Source organism: Pan troglodytes, chromosome 6, assembly GCF_028858775.2.
Source record: "Pan troglodytes isolate AG18354 chromosome 6, NHGRI_mPanTro3-v2.0_pri, whole genome shotgun sequence".
Lineage (NCBI taxonomy): Eukaryota > Metazoa > Chordata > Mammalia > Primates > Hominidae > Pan > Pan troglodytes.
This window is the reverse complement of record NC_072404.2, coordinates 94281643-94296374: the sequence shown is the minus strand read 5'-3', so window position 1 is coordinate 94296374 and position 14732 is coordinate 94281643. Positions and strand designations below refer to the sequence as shown.

The 14732-nt window shown below is 36.9% G+C and overlaps 1 protein-coding gene and 1 long non-coding RNA gene across 3 annotated transcripts in view; one reads left to right on the top strand and one right to left on the bottom strand.

Annotated features, from left to right (window-relative positions):
- Window positions 1-3288, bottom strand: part of LOC112209764 (heterogeneous nuclear ribonucleoprotein A1-like) — a 46144-nt gene extending 42856 nt beyond the window's left edge. The window contains exons 1-2 of one of the 2 annotated variants that reach the window (XM_054687614.2): window positions 2913-3288; window positions 1946-2070 (exon numbers count right to left, since the gene is read on the bottom strand). The gene's annotated coding sequence lies outside the window, so the exon portion shown is untranslated. The remainder of the gene's footprint in view (window positions 1-1945; window positions 2071-2912) is intronic. The other variant, XM_054687615.2, reaches the window with a different exon arrangement.
- Window positions 3289-4800: 1512 nt separating this feature from the next.
- LOC134810547 (uncharacterized) overlaps window positions 4801-14732 on the top strand; it is a 48653-nt gene continuing 38721 nt past the window's right edge. The window contains exon 1 of the long non-coding RNA XR_010158893.1: window positions 4801-4898. This is a non-coding gene — a long non-coding RNA (uncharacterized LOC134810547). The remainder of the gene's footprint in view (window positions 4899-14732) is intronic.

Here is a 14732-nt window from a genome sequence, read left to right as displayed (position 1 = left end):
ACAGACCTTTTAAAATTTCTTATTACCCAGTTTTAGACAGGCCAAAAGGCTGATATTTCTGGCTTTTGAACTTTACCAAAGGTAACCTCCCAGGTGCTCAAGGAAGAAAAATTTAAGATAGACCATGGAGGAGAAGAGACTAGACAAGGTTATACAGATATTAAATCAGAAAGGACTTACTTCCTAAGCAGGGAATCAAACCCGGACCACTGTTGTGAAATGGCCAGAATCTTGGCTCCTGAGCTACAGCACAGGACAGTCTTTATTGAGCTTCCCAGAAGAAATCTAGAGTAATTAATTTTGATTTTGCAAAGGCTTTTAACTACTCAAGATAATTTTTAGAGCTATGGCATAAACCCTAAAATTCCTGTTCCCTGGAAGGCAGAGACCAACACAAAGTACTGCCACATGGTTACAAGGTCAAGCTCTCAAGGACGTAAAACAAGATGGAGAACCCATCCCGCTTTTTGTTCGTTTCAGGGACCTGCAGCAAAGTTTGTCATTGACCAGCCTGCTGGACCATCTTGAGCAGCAAGCTTTTGGGTTCCTAAGCCCAGGTTTTATTCTACCGTACTCCTTGACTCAGAAAAACGAATTCATACCACAAATACAAATACATCAGTTTAAGACTAGTCTCCGAATTCTTTTTCTCATTAATCAAAACTTTACAGAAGAGATAAACAGTGACTTTTACCATCCATTCAACCGTTTGCACAGAGAGAGAGAAGCCAGCAATCTGACTAGTAAGAAATTATCTTAACTTTACGCCGGTATGCCAGGCTTCTGGGTTCCCTTTTCCTGAGCAGCCCCAGTGACCCAGCTTACCACACCATCACCCAGGGGACCAAACCACAATATAAAGGAAAATTAACTTTTTTCATTCTGTCCAGAGCAAAATACATGTGATAAAACATAAATTATTAGCTACTCTGCTTAGCACCCAATATCGAACTGGCAAGGCTTAAATTTTCCCTCAGATGGACCCCATCATCTTTAAACAAACCTCCGGCTAGGAGTTTCAACACCTGGTCTCCGGGCAAAATAGTTGCCATGAGTAATAGAAAAGATAAAAAAGGGCAAGAAGAGAGAGAAAAGCATTGCTTGCGGCGGGGTGGGGAAGGTAAAATGCTCAGGCAGGCCAGAGAAAGACCCACTCATTTCAGCAATACTGAAAAGTTCAGGCAGCTGCAGCTGCTGTCATGAAGGGATTTTTTTTCCAGTAGTCCCATCAGCTCCCAAGTTTCCCCTTTTTGGAGAGGAAGAAGCTCCCCATGCCCCACTATTCTGTATATGCCTAATTCTGTCAGCCATAGTTGTCAGCAAAGAGTGCAAAGCAGATTATTCCAAAGAGAATAGCAGTTGACATCCTGTAGTGCCAAACCTGTTCTTAGCCAAAAGGGACTTTACCGAGAGCCCTCATTTTTAAATGTACTTCAGTGCATTGTTGTTCATTCGGAACATTCCACTGTAAGTTATCTTTAGCAAGATTTTGCCATCTATAAGACTTTGCTGCCTCCCAGGCCTAATGTACAACCCAGAAGAAGCTCAGTTTTCCAGAAATTAAGGATCCCATTTTTACCTAAAATATTGGCTTTACTCTCAGGGTCTCTTGATTAACTCAGCCAATGACTTTTTTTCTACTTAAGCATACAAGAAAAATGAAACAAAGGGGGTAGAGCAAAAAATTCCCTGTGAATTTTCGAAAGCCAAATTCTACAACCCCTGCAATATCACTGCTTACTACCAGTTCCTTTCCAAACCAGTCAGATGTAAGTGGCCTCTAACTGGATCCAAGCCAGTTAATTCCCAGATGAATTCCATTCCTGGACCCAGTCCAGTTTCTGTCTCAACTCCAAAACCAGTTTGGATCAGAAATTTGCTCAAAGAAACTCAGAGAGCTCAAAACACAAATCTGTGGAGCTCCAAAATCCAAGAGGGACCTTACCCATGATCCCCATCGGCTCTGAGAGATCAATGGATACAAGTGGGTCCTGCAGGTACCTTGAATGTTCACTCAGCGCTCCTGGGTATCTCTAGAAGCTCCACTTCGGATTCCGCTTCTGACACCATCTGATAAAAGAAAAACGTCAGCCAAATTAAATTTAAAGGAGTTTAATTGAGCAATGAACGATTCACAAATCGGGCAGCCCCCAGAATCAGAGCAGATTCACAGAGGCTCCAGGTGTGCCTCCCTAGCAGAGCAAGTTTATAGACAAAAAGGTAAAGTGACTTCCAACAATCAGAAGTGAGGTGCAAAAACAGTGAGATTGGTTACAGCTGGGCGTTTGCCTTATTTGAACCCAGTTTGAACATTCAGCAGTCTATGAGTGGTTGAAGTATGGCCGCTGGGATTGGCCAACACTCAGCTGTTGTTACAGGTGTATACTATTAAGTTAGGTTTTCAATTTTGCCTGACTATTAAGCTAGGTTGCAGTTCATCCTCAAGGACTCAAATACAGAAGTAAGGAGTCCTTCTCAGGCTATATTGAGTTTTCTTTAACAGTTGATATATTTCTTTTTATGCCAGTGCAATGCTGTCTTGGTTACTATAGCTTTGTAGTGTATTTCGAAATCAGGTAGTGTGATGCTTCCAGCTTTGTTCTTTTTCCTCAAAATTGATTTGGCTATTTGAGGTCTTTTGTGGTTCTATAAAAATCTGAGGATTATTTTTTCTATTTTTGTCCTTCATTTTGTTAATTTGATGTATCATATTTATTAATTTATGTATGTTGAACCTTTCTGGCATCACTGGTATGAATCAATGATAAATGATATTTTAAATGTGCTATTGAATTCAGTTTGCTAGTATATTGTTAAGGATTTTTGCTTCTGTGTTAATCAGGGATATTGGCCTGTAGTTTTCTTTTTTGTATAGTTTCCTTGTGCCTGGTTTAACATCAGGTAAAGCTGACCTTGTAATATGAGTACAGAAGTATTCTCTCCTCTTCAAATTTTTGAATGAGCTTAAGAAGAGTTAGTGTTGTTTCTTCTTTAAGTGCTTGATAGAATTCAGCAGTGAAGCTCTGCGTGCGCCGGAGGCTGCCATGGCGGGTGGGCAGCTTGACTTCTCCTCCCGGCCAGTTCTCGAGCGCCTCACCAGGCCTCGCCCTGCAGCCTCGCTCTCCCTGGCGCTGCGCGGCCTAGGGGACTGGGCTGCTGGCCTCCGGGTGCGGGGTGGGGGCAGGCTCTGACCTGGGGCGTCCTGGCCGCGCGAGCCGCGGGATGGGGCCCCGGGCCCCGGAGGAGGCGCCGCTGCTGTGTCCCTTGGTGGAGAGGGCGCTTCCGGCCCTGCGCGGTTTCCAGCCAGGAAGCTTCGGGAAGCCTGGACGCGTGCGTGGGGTGTTGGGAAGGAGGTGACTTCGCCTGTGATGGACTCCCAGTGTGAGCTGTGATGGACTCCCAGTGTGAGCTGTGATGGACTTCCAGTGTGAGCTGTGATGGACTCCCAGTGTGAGCTGTGATGGACTCCCAGTGTGAGCTGTGATGGACTTCCAGTGTGAGCACTGGCCAGAGTGACCAGGCCGACCATCAACAGCCCTGATCCAGATGCAGAGGCCAGGATGTGGGCCCAGCCCTGTGCCAGAAGGCTGGCTGGAATAAAGGTACAGATAGAGGCCTCACCCCCTCTGGGACCACTGGCACTCAGGGTGTTTGCAGCCTCAGAGCCCACCTGCCCCCAGGGCCACAGCTGCAGCTCCTGCCCTGCTGTCATTACAGGGATGGGCAGGCTGGCATGGGGGCACCCGCTGCCCCTGCCTGGGTGTTGCTGTGTATTCCCGCCGGCCAGGGGCCACTGCCAGGACCACCCCTCCCTTTTCATATCCCGATTCTTAAGTTCTGCTATTGTGGTATTCTGGTCGAAAAAAAAGAACCGCTTGGCTGTTTTTGAACTGCCTGGAGCCTAAGATCCTGAATTTTTTTTCCCCCCCAAGGGGGAAAATCTATATGGAAAACATTTATTTTAAAATACAGGATGAAGTGAATTAAAACATTTAAATGCAAAAAAAAAAAAAAAAAAAAAAAAAAGCAGCAGTGAAGCCCTCCAGCTCTGGCCTTTTCTTGAAGGAAAATTTTTTACTAATTCAATCTCCTTACTTCTTCTTGTTCTATTCAGATTTTCTATTTTATCATAATGTATTTTGTTAGGTTGTATGCATCAGAAATTTATTCATTTCTTCTAGGTTATCCAATTTGTTGGTGCATAATTGCTCATAATAGTGTCTTACGGTCTTTTGCATTTCTGTTCTATCAGTTGTAATGTCTCCTTATTTGTTACTGATTTTGTATTTTTGAGTCCTCTTTTTTTTCCTTAGGCCAAAGGTTTATTGATTTGGTTTATCTTTTCAAAGAACCAACTTAGTTTTTTTAATATTTGTATTATTTTTCTAATATTTATTTCATTTATCTCTGCTCTGATCTTTATTATTTCCTTCCTTCTACCCACATTGGGCTTAGTTTGTTCTGGTTTTTCTAGTTCCTTGAGATGCAATGTTAGGTTGTTTATTTGAGATCATTTTTCTTTTCTCATGTAGGTATTTATTTCTATAAAATTTCATCTTTGAATTTCTTTTGCTGTGTCCCACAGGTGTTAGTATATTGTTTCCAATTTTATTTGTCTCAATAAATATTTAAAAATTTCCTTTAAATTTCTTTATTGACCGATTAGTTGTTCAGTAACATGTTGTTTAATTTCCAAGTATTTATGAATTTTTGAAGATTCTCCTGTTATTGATTTCTAGTTTAATATTCTTGTAGTCAGGAAAAATACTTCATATAATTTCAGTCTTTTTAAATTTATAGGACTTGTTTTGTGGCCTAAAATGTGATCTATACTGAAGAATGTTTTGTGTGCTGTTCAGAAGAATTTGTACACTGCACCTGCTGGATGGAATGGTTCGGTATGTGTCTGTTAAGTCTATTTGGTCCAGTGTATACTTTAGATTTGATGTTGGTTTACTTTCTGAATGATCTGTTCATTGATGAAAAAGGGGTTTTGAAGTCTTCTATTGTTGCATTTGCATTCTATCTCTCTCCTTAGATATATTAATATTTTCTTTACATATTTAGGTGTTCTGATGTTCAGTGGATATGTATTTATTTATAACTGTCATAGTCTGTGGAAGAAATGACCCCTTTATCATTATATCATAATCATCTTTGTCTTATATTACAGCGTTTGACTTAAAGTCTATTTTATTTAATATAAGCATAGCCACACCTGCTGTTTTTTAGTTTCCATTTGTATGGAATATCTTTTTTGCCTCCTTTCACTTTTTTATGTACACTTAACCTGAGCCTTTTGTAGGCAGAATATAGTTGGGTCTGGTTTTTATATCCATTCAGCCACTCTCTGTCGTTTGATTGAAGAATTTGGTCCATTTACATTCAAGATAACTATTAATAGGCAAAAACTTACTAGTTCCATTTTGTTAATTATTTTCTGGTAGTTTCATAGATCATTTTTGTCTTTCTTCCTCTCTTGTTGTCTGCTTTTATGGTTAAGTGATTTTTCTCCAGTGTTATGTTTTGATTCCTTGATTTTTATATTTTACGTATCTATTATAATTTTTGTTTTATGGTTATCACGAGTCTTACAAAAAAACTGTTGTAGTTTTAACATGTTATTTTAAGCTGACAACAACTAACCTTTGGTCACACACACACACACACACAGAGAGAGAGAGAAAACAAACAAAAAATTTCTATACTTTTACTCAACTTCCCTCACCCCAACATTTTTAATTTCTGTTATCACAATTTAAGTGTTTTTACTAGTTTATTTATATTAATGTTTTCATATCACACATCCTTTAACAAATTATTGTTGCTATTGTTATTTTTAGTAATTTTATCTTTTAATCTTCATACTAAAGATACAAGTGTTTTATATACCACCATTAGAGTATTAGAATATTCTAAATTTGACTGTGTACTTACTTTTACGAGTAAGTTTTATACCTTCATATGTTTTTGTGTAACTATTATTTTTTTCGCTCAGTTTCAAGAATTCTCTTTAGCATTTTTTAAAAGACAATTCTGTTGATGAGGAAGTCCTTCAGGTTTGGTTTGTCTGGGAAAGTCTGTGTCTCCTCCTCCTCCTCCTCCTCCTCCTCCTCCTCCTCCTTCTCCTTCTTCTCCTTCTCCTTCTTCCTATTTCTTCTTCTTATACTTTGCTGCTTTCAGGATCTACTCTTTGTCATTTACTTTAGACAGTTTGATTATAATACGTCTTCGGCTAGGCTTGTTTGAACTGAATCTGGTTGAAGATTAATGACCTTCTTGTATTTGAATAGTTACATCTTTCCAGGTTTGAAAATTTTTCTACTACTATTTCTTTAAATAAGCTAAGTATATTTTTACTTTTTTCTTTTTACTGTTACACTTCTATGATTCAAGCATTTGTTCTTTTGATGCTGTCCTACAAATCCCATAAGCTTTCTTCAATCATATATATATATATATATATATACGTATATATATATATATATACATGTGTATATATATATATACATATATATATATACATATATATATATACGTATATATATATATATATATATATAGTTGGTGCAATAGTAATTGTGGTTTTAGGCATTAAAAATAATGGCAAGGGCTGGGCAGGGTGGCTCATGCCTGTAATCTTAGCACTTTGGGAGGCCGAGGCAGCAGATCATGAGGTAAGGAAATCAAGACCATCCTGGCTAACACGGTGAAACCTCGTCTCTACTAAAAATACAAAAACAAAATTAGCTGGGCGTGGTGGTGGGCGCCTGCAGTCCCAGCTACTTAGGAGGCTGAGCCAGGAGAATGGCATGAACCTGGGAGGTGGAGCTAGCAGCGAGCTGAGATCACACCACTGCACTCTAGCCTGGGCAACAGAGTGAGACTCCATCTCAAAAAAAAAAAAAAAAAAAAAAAAAAGGCAAAGAAAGTAATGGCAAGAATATATATACATATATGTATTTCTGACTTCATACGGTCATTCACACATAATATTTCTATCAATTTTGAATTGTATATATGACAGTGGTCCCATAAAAATATAATGGAGCTGAAAAATTAAGTGATATCATAGCCATCATATAACACCATAGTGCAATGCATTACATACATATTTGTGGTGTTTCTGGTGTAAACAAAGCTAATGTACTGCTAGTTGTATAAAAGGATAGCACATACAATTATGTACTGTACATATTGCTTGATAATAATTATAAACAATCATGTTACTTCTTTATGTATTTGCTATACTATAGTTTTGATAGAGTACACGTGTTCTACTTACTTAAAAAAGTTAAATGTATAAAACAGCCTCAGGCAGGTCTTTTTATGAGGTACTCCAGAATAAGAAATTGTTTTCATAGGAGATGATAGCTCCATTGCCTCTGATGATCTTACAATGTGTCAAAATATGGAGGTGGAAGGAGTAATATTGATTATCCTGATTCTGTGTAGTCCTAGGCCAATGTTTGTGTTTGTGACTTAATTTATAACAAAAAGGTTGGAAGTTAAAGTTAATTTATTATTGAAGAAAGACATTTTTAAAAAATACATTCAGCATAGACTAAATGTACTCTTTATAAAGTCTACAGTAGTTGACAATAATGTTCTTCACATTCACTTACTTCTCATTCATGTCTCACCCAGAGCAACTTCCATTCCAGCAAGCTCTACTCACAGTAAGTGACTTATACAGGTGTACCATTTTTTATCTCTTATATTATATTTTTACTATACCTTTTCTATGTTTAGACACAAATAGTTGCCATTGTTTACAATTGCCTACAGTATTCAGTACAATAACATGCTGTATATGTTTATAGCTTAGGAGCAATGGACTACACCATATAGCCTAGGTTTGTAGTAGTCTATACCATCTAGGTTTGTGTAAGTACCCTCTGTGATGTTTGCACAATGACAAAATCACCTAACAATGCATACCTCAGAATGTATCCCCATTGTTAAGTGACACATGACTGTATTTTCAAATAATCTGTCTTTGAGTTTCACATATTCTTTCTTCTATTTAGTCAATCCTGCTCTACTTAATTTCTCTATTATAATTTTATTTCATTCATTGTATTTTCTGGGCCTAGAATTTCTGTGCTTTTAAAACTTATTTCAATGTATTAAATTTCTCTTTCTGATCACTCATTGGTTTTCTCATTTTATTCTCTATATTTTTATTTTATTAATTGTTTCTCTATATTTTCTCGAAGTTCCACCATCTTTATTCATTCCTCCAGGTGAATTCTGAGGTCATGGCCTACCTCATATCCCACTTCTAAGAAAATCAGTCCTATCTGTGACTTATTATATCATAAGACCCTTCCCCTATGCAGCCTTGCCTAATTGGTCAGGGTGGGGAATTGATTAAGGTTTAGCCAATCAGACTAACTCTTTGGGTATTAGGATTGAAGGATCAGAGAAGGAATTAACTAGCTTTGCAGAGCACAATGGAAAAAACAGTCAAGGAGAATCATGTATTAAAAGCAGCATTGTTTTGATGTCCATTTGTGAGTGGATGAATAAAAAGAAGTCAATCTGTAAGGAGAAAAACAAAATATAGCAAGTATCTTCAGGAAGATAAAGATGAGAGTCTCTCTTATCCAGGAAATAGATAGAATAAGCTTCTTATTTACTTTCAATTATTTCCATGCCTGGCTTTCATTTTGTATGTTTGTTTAACAAGATACTACGTACAAAGTTTCTTTTCTGTGTCTACCATATATACATACCATATGTGCATATGTGTCTACCAAGAAAAGTTTCTTTCCTAGTGCTCTCTTGTACTTTCTTGTTCTCTCTCTCAGTTTTACTCTCTTGGTATCTGAAACTCTCTCTCTCCCTCTCTCTTTCTGTCTCTCTCTCTCTGATTTCCTTTTGCTTCCTTTGTCTTTCTAGCATTCTGTCCCTCCTTCCCTTTCACTCTTTCTTTGGTAATCTCTATTTCTCTCTCTGTCTTTACTTTACATATCTCTTTCAGCTTCAATTTCTCTAGAGTTATTCTTGAAACTAAAGAGTACAATGAAGTTTTTAAGCACATTCGTAGTACCAATGGATATTTCACATTTATTTAAACTGAAGTAAAAATGTCATTTTGGGGGGTGAGTTCCTTTGTGCCCCTTAAATCACGCTGTTTACCTAAATGTACCTAAGAACAGAATTTGTGGTAAAGCTTTCTAAAATACTGGTTATTAAAGTCTATCTTTTCTGTAGCAGCTAGGCTCAAAAAGAAAAAAAGAAAAAAGAAAAAGAAAGTCTATCCTGGTCTATTTTGAAGACTAGTGTAAACTGTTAGCAGAGCTGTGGTGTACTTTCAGATGAAAGAATGGAAATTGTGAACTCTGAGAGGCCCGGTGGTATTACTGTAAAATCATTTGCATACTGTTAAGCGACATACTGAAGGAGGCACCAGTTTCTTAAACAGTATTCCCTTGATATTTCCAACTTGCCAAGTCTTCCTTTCTGAAATTATGGAGTAGATGAGAGGTATGAAATGTAGACATTTGGATTGAAATTTTTCATTTGGGAATTTGTAAAATAGAAAGAAGTGTGAGCTCCTCCAGTTACTTTATGGTCTGAGTACCAGATAGAACAAATGAAATCTCACCTTCTGTATGGAGCTGAAGTTTCACTTGTGGTCATTACAGTGAAATTTAATGCTTACCTCCCTAAAATAAGTAATTATCTTAATCTAAGGTTATTATCATAACTTTATCCAAATTGAGTACTCTGTTGATTTGGTTCACTTGGATTATATATTATTTTTAAAACATACATTAATTTTAAAGAGTTTATAATATTACATGTATACATTAAAGTATAATAAGAAAACCAACTTTTTGTATCTGCCAACCAGTTTAAAAAATAGAACACTCAAATATAATATAGCTCCTTCTGTACCTTTGGTAAAAATTTTACTCTTTCTTTTTCAATCCATTTTCTTCTTTCATTTCCTTCCACCTTCTATATTTTCCTGCCTAAAATGTCAGTGCAAAGAAGAATGTAAGTGAATAATATTTTGTTGGTTTCAGTGTTTTATCATTAATGATGATATTAACTGTTTATTTTTATTTTTGATGCTCTTCATCAGATTGAGAAAATATTTTTCTATTTCTAGTTTACCGAAAGTTTTTGTCAAGAGTAAAAATGGAATTTGCCAACTGTTTTTTTCTACATACACTGGATTACCATATATAATTTTCCTTTTATTCTGCAACAGACACTAACTATAATTCTTAATTTCTGATCTAAAAATTCTCATGGGAGAGAACTGATTGGCCTAGTGTCAGGAATGAACATGAGTCCAGCCAATTGTAACCCAGGGCAGGATATAGGTCAGTTTCATGTAGATCATTGCCCAGACAGTAGGAACTATGGTTAAAGACCCTGTAATCAAGAATGTGGCATGTTCTATAGCATCTATAGCATACATTGGGTGGGGGTAGTAAAAAGATGATTGCTACCTGTTCTATATCTTTTTTCTCTATATTTTAATTTTATCATATTAGTCTGGTAGTCCCCCCATCCCATGATAAAAGGCAGTTGTTACATAAGTTAATAAGAGGTAAATGCAAAATGTCATCAGTATTTACAAAATGTTTTCTGTAAGTCATAATAAATAAAATTAGAATCAACAAACCATGAGAAAGCCATCATTTATAAAGTATTTTTATTTCTCTTCATACTTTACTATTGAAAGGTGTCTTCTTGCTAAATTAAGGCCAAATTGTCAAACTAATTTATATTTAATTCAATATTCGCAGCTTACTTAGGAGATTATTACAAACAGGCAATATTTTATTTCTCGTTATATGTCTTGGCACAATACCAAGTTTGACATTAATTGACAGTTATTCTGACTTAAATAAATCAGCATTTTTTAAAAAGTACTCAGTGACAATGTAATAAGTGGATTTGGGCATGGATGATGAACACACTGTCAATATAGCAGACAAAAATGAGGAGGCATTATACGAGTTTTGGTGAGGTGGAATAGCAAAGAATAATGAAAAAAAAAAAGCACAACAAAATTTGAAAGCCAATGATTTGACTTCCTATGCAGGCTTAATGGGTTGGGGACATTTTCTACCTATCAAATATTTACAAAATAAAATCAAATATTACTTATCAACTTAAAAAGCTAAGGTTGTTTAATGTAATGCAATAACATACTGGGAACTTTGCTTTAACTATAAGTAATATTTGAATAGTTATTAGCCTTTCATTCATTTTAGTTTAAAAGGAAAATTTCAAAAAAATTACTGTGTGGGAAGGTGGGTTGTGGGATTCTCTGCAATGTGTAATGGTTCATGTATTCAGTTCACTACTTGTTGATATAAGCTGTGAAATAAATATTTTGACCAGATTTTTACTGAAAAAACATCTTACTCTTTGTATATGGAGAAATTGAATGTACAATGGGCAATAGCCAGGGCATAAATGACAATAAAACTTTGACCCATAATCTGAGCCAACCTGTGGCAAACCAGACCTCTGCAGCACTCATCCCAGAGTGAACAGCTTTTCTTCAATGACTGTCAGCTTCCCTAAATTTTTCCCCTGCTCCCAACTCAGGATCAACAAGTGAAAGTCAAATACACTCCCTAAACCAAGTGACAGGATGCCCCACTTCTAGTTAATCCACTTCCAGCTTCCCCATGCCAACAATCTCCAATCAGAGCATATCTAAAGCTTTTTGTTTTTTTTTTTCTTCTTCACTACAAAGCTTCCCTGTCTGGTAAATCCCTTGAGTCTCTGACAAGTCCAAGTGACGGTGGCTGATTCCCTTATGATAGAAAGCTCTGAATAATTAGTCTTCATTTGTTTTCATTTGGTGGTTTTTATTTCCACAACATACTTTTCAATGTCAAGGAGCATTAAATATTCACTTAAAAACTTAGTATCAGAGCAGTTTATTCTAATTTTAAAAATTATATAAATTATTTTATAATGTCTGTGAGAATATATCTAGATACAGTGGTAGGCTGATCACATCCATTATTTACCTTCAAAGACGTTTATTACAAATAAACCTTCAACAATGTACAGAATGGCAACTGAGTATTAGTAGACAAGATATATCAATACATTTGTAATAAAACAAGACAAGTTGGCCGGGCACGGTGGCTCACGTCTGTAATCTCAGTACTCTGGGAGGCCGAGAAGGGCGGATCACAAAGTCAGGAGATCGAGGCCATCCTGGCTAACATGGTGAAACCTGTCTCTACTAAAAATACCAAAAATTAGCTGGACGTGGTGGCATGCACCTGCAGTCCCAGCTACTCGGGAGGCTGAGGCAGGAGAATAGCTTGAACCCAGGAGGTGGAGGTTGCAGTGAGCCGAGACCACACCACTGCACTCCAGCCTGGGGGACAGAGCGAGACTCTGTCTCAAAAAAAAAAAAAAAAAAAAAAGAAGACAAGTTACCTGATGGATGGACAATACAATGAAGGAGGTTACAGCCTGGAAGAAGTATGTGTATCTTGAAGAATCACAAAGAAACTTAGAGTCAGAAATTTCTTTTTGTACAGAAATAAATGAGTTTTGTCAGGTTAACTAGAGAATGTAGTGTCCCGAAATAAAGAGGCTTGTATTCTGGGTTTTCAAGATTTCAACAATAACCAACTCTCTGCTCAACTCTAAAACATCAAGGAATCAAGGAGTTCCAACTAAATATACACAATTCTTAATTGGTATAACCAAATGGGGAGCACTGCTTCTGAGTAAGATGGAATAAGTTTAAGCAAGACCAAAATTTGTGGTATAAAGTTCATAATTTTTAAATGTATCAGAAAGCTGCGCAGGAAAAGAAGTCTTGATGAGCTAATAGTCCAGAGATAGGATCACCATTCAGACATGAGCTAACAAAAAGCATCTTATTTCCTTTGGTAGCATTTGGTGATTTTGAGGCTAGGCTTTGGGTACAGGTGTGTCACAACCAAAGGACCTCTTCAAGGTAAAAGAAAAACTTAGCAAAGCTTTAAGCAGTTTCATGCAGAGGTAATAATTAAAGTTAATAGTTGAGGAGACCCAACAGAAAGCTTAATTTGTGAAGAATTTGCTGAAGTGTAAGGCAGCAGGGAGGCCAAAAACATAGTCTGGATCAATGTATTAGCTCAAGCAATGGGAGTGGCTCTACCAGTTTGCCTGGTTGGTCTACAGCAAATGAAATTGAAATTGTAGAACTTCCTTGGTACACTCTAGAAGAAAGTCTACAAAAGACTATGGAGACTGGGATCCTAGAGTAGACCTATCACTTAAGTTATGCTCAGTCACTCCCAAACTATGTCCCCTGGGAGAGTACAGAGGATACCTTCTTTACAAAGCTTTCTAGAAATGCAGTGTTGAGCAGTGCCCAGAAATTCTTGAAGAGCTCTGTGGAGGCTAAGAATACAACCAGAAGGCCATTGAACAGGGCTCCCTAAATTCAAGTTAGATGATGTGTAGCTGGGATTGCACAAACTGAGTGTTACTTAATCACCAGGGGAAATGTGGATGTCGTTCTTGTAAAAGACATCACAGTCAATGCAGTAACTAGAATGATTTGAACTGCATGGTCTTTGCCATTGGCTAATAAATCATGGTCTACCTATAACTGAAATACATAGTCTACAAAATTCTAATTTAGTGTACATATTCCAAAAAGCTCTGAATCTTATTAGTAGGTATCTGACTTCAATTATCAAAACAGACAGTTACGATCCCTCCAACAATTCCCATACTTGATCCAGTTCACAGACTCAGAACTCTTGGAATGTATGGGAGGCCAGGACTCCTTCGGGAAGAACTTAAGGGGTTAACTGCCAAAATCGTATACTATAAATCTTCTTTCTTCTTCAAAGAGCTTGTGGTTGTTTTTGAGGGTGACTGAGAATCTGGGAAGGGGTAATAAACAGAACTTTCCCAGGCACTGATTGTGAACTGACCCTAATTTCAGGAACACCAAATACAACTCTGGCCCATGATGGAGCGGGGGCTTATGGAAATTAGATGATCAACAGAGGTATGGCTCCAGATCATCTCAAAGTGGGACCAGTGGGTCCACAAATTCAACTTAATTTTTTGTGTTTGTTTTGTTTATCCAGTTCTGCAAGTCATTTGAATAAAAGCACTTAGCAACTGACAGAATCCTCACATGTGCTTTTTGACCCATTAAGCATTTGTTGTAAAACTTTAGCAGCCAATACTCACACTCACAGCATTTAAAATATGGGTATACTGGCTCAGAAAAGGAATCTTGGAGTGTCACTGACAGGGTCCACTACTGCAGTTATTTCTGGGAGGCTGGGTAAGGGACTGGACATTAACATTTTCAATGTTCTTTTAAATTGCATCTTCATTTCATTACTCTTAAATTTGTGTTTCACTGCCTTCTCTTTTTGAATTTTATTTTTCCATATTATTTTATGATAGTTTTAAACAATTTAAGTAAGAGAAAACAAATTCTACTTTTTAACATGTACCCTTAAAAAGTTAATATAGAATGGCTTACATGCATCTTTTTAATAATTCCTATGTTAAAAATTGGAAACGCCAACTTTTCAACCCAACACAGAAGGCTCATTCTTCAGAAAATGCAAAAAAAAAAAAAACCTGGTACTTACTGTTTTAAAATTTTTCTAGATATATCCAACTCTCACTATTTCTCCATATTTCTTTTATATTGCATTTGTATTGTAGATGGTAGCAAAAAGAGGCTTTTGCAGACATGAAATACTCTATTAGTC